Here is a 2,061-nt window from a genome sequence, read left to right as displayed (position 1 = left end):
AAGAAAGAAAGAAAGAAAGAAAGAAAGAAAGAAAGAAAGAAAGAAAGAAAGATGAATCTTTGTGAGTTTGAGGTCAGCCTGATCTATAAAGCCAGTTCAAGGACAACCAGGGCTGTTACACGGAGAAACTCTGTCTTGAAAAACAAACAAACAAAAACACAAAACAAGCAAGCAAACAAAGCAAGTTTCCAGTCATAGGTGGTGATGTATTCCCCTGATCCCAGCTATACAGAAGCCCGAGGCAGGAGGATCTGTGAGCGTGCAAGTTTGGGATCATCGTGGGCCACATATACAGTCTCTATCTCTTGAAAAGGAAAGCAAAAACAGGGGGCTGCCAGCAAGCGTGAGGCCCTGTGTCTGAATGCCCAGAACCCAAACATGATTTTATGTGCTACTGTGCTGAAGCCAGAGCCATCCCTGGTCCTCACCAGCCAGCCAGTCTAGCTGAATCAGCCAGCTCCAGGCGCAGTGAGACCCTGTCTCCAAAAATACTGTGGACAGTGACTGAAGAAGACACCAGCACTAAACCTCTTTCCTCCATATGTACCCCCACACGTGCACACATACACAAACACCTGGACACATGCACATACAAATAAAAAAGTCAACAACCCCCCACCAACACACACACACACACACACACAATTCTTTTTTTCTCTCTTCATCAATCCAGTCAGAATGTAAAGTGCCGAGACCTGGGGCGGGCCATGGAAGCGAGTACCCTGGTCATCCCCAAGTGTCCAGCTTTATAAACCTCGAGCTCCCGTCTTACTCGGCTCAAGTTAACACCAGTTTCAGGGAAGGCACTCAGGGCCCAGAGAGGTTCCCCAACACAAGTGGCACTGGTCCAGCTGGAGGCTCTGGTCTGTCTCCTACAGCTCAGAGGTGAACGGGAGGGTGCCGGATCACACTGCCAAGTCACCCAGGTCCCTTGGCAAGCACAGAGTGATGCAAAGGGCTGGCCAGGTATTTCCAGACTTGAGGACAAAGTGTTAGACAAAATTGAACCGTTGCCTACGGTCATGAAGCACCTATGTGACTAAACTTAGCCAGAAATAAAAACAAACTAACAACAACAACAAAAAAAAAACCTGGTGTTTTTGGTTTTGGGGGGTTTTTTTTTTTTTTTTTTTTATGCCCCTTCCCCCCCCTTTTTCCCCCCCCCCCCCCAGTTCTAGAGATCAAACCCAGATCTGGGCAGGTGTTGGACCATTGCTACACCCTCAGCCTAGGTTATCTGGAGGGTCTTGAGCCGCTGTCCAGTCCTCTCTGTTCCGGAGGCTACAATGTCCACACCCTGGAATCGACTCTGAGTTAGGGGACTGATGCCCTTCCACTCAGCCACAGCCCAGAAAGGGTATTGGTAGGGGAAGTCTCCGGCCCCCAGAGCCCAAAGTACCTCATGACACCGCGGGGTCACTTCATCCTTGACCTACTTGGGGATGATAGAGCTTGGGGGTGGGGTGGGGAGGCGGGACTCAAACCTTTGTTGCCAATCTCAGCTAAACTGAGGGATTTCAGATCGTCCCCCGGGGCTCCAGGCGGTTTCCTTGGAGAGTAGAACCCCCACGGAGGAATCCACGAGACTTGGGTTCCACTGATCTACCCTCCTCGGTCCCCGTTCTGTATGATGGATGGATGCATGCATGCGCCGCACCAACCTGGGCTGTTTTTTCCTGCTCCAGCCGCCAAGAGGAGCATCGTCTTGGATGGAGAACGTAGCTCCATTTCCAGGGGCTCTTCTTGTGCCCCTTGTGACTCGAGTTTCCTCCACGACCACCAACCAACTGGCAAAAATCTTCCGTAAAATGCACATTAGATAATAAGAATGTAGCCACGAAAAGCCTTCGTGCATCTGCGCACCCCACCCGGAGAATAGACCCCGACTCCCCTCTCCCTGAAGCTGGCCCGCCAACTCCTTGGGGTCCTTCAGCCTCCCTCCCCTCCCCTCCCCTCCCCCTCCGGCCTGCTTGGGGGTCCCGCTAGCTGCGGGGGGTTCTGACCCGGGCTCAGGTTTTTATTCACCGTGGTGGTGTAGGTCCTGGTGCCGGGGTCACAGCC

General features: G+C 52.2%; 1 protein-coding gene across 3 annotated transcripts in view; it reads right to left on the bottom strand.

Moving 5' to 3' along the window:
* Window positions 1-2,061, bottom strand: part of Triobp (TRIO and F-actin binding protein) — a 56,309-nt gene extending 54,248 nt beyond the window's left edge. The window contains exons 1-2 of one of the 3 annotated variants that reach the window (XM_055603017.1): window positions 2,026-2,061; window positions 1,662-1,798 (exon numbers count right to left, since the gene is read on the bottom strand). The gene's annotated coding sequence lies outside the window, so the exon portion shown is untranslated. Of the gene's footprint in view, window positions 1-1,661; window positions 1,799-2,025 lie in introns of those variants that run through there. The other 2 variants (XM_055603015.1, XM_055603016.1) reach the window with 2 other exon arrangements.

Source organism: Psammomys obesus, unplaced genomic scaffold (genome assembly GCF_907164565.1).
Source record: "Psammomys obesus unplaced genomic scaffold, mPsaObe1.curated_primary_1811, whole genome shotgun sequence".
In the NCBI taxonomy this organism is placed as follows: Eukaryota; Metazoa; Chordata; class Mammalia; order Rodentia; family Muridae; genus Psammomys; species Psammomys obesus.
This window is presented reverse-complemented; position numbering and strand designations above follow the sequence as displayed.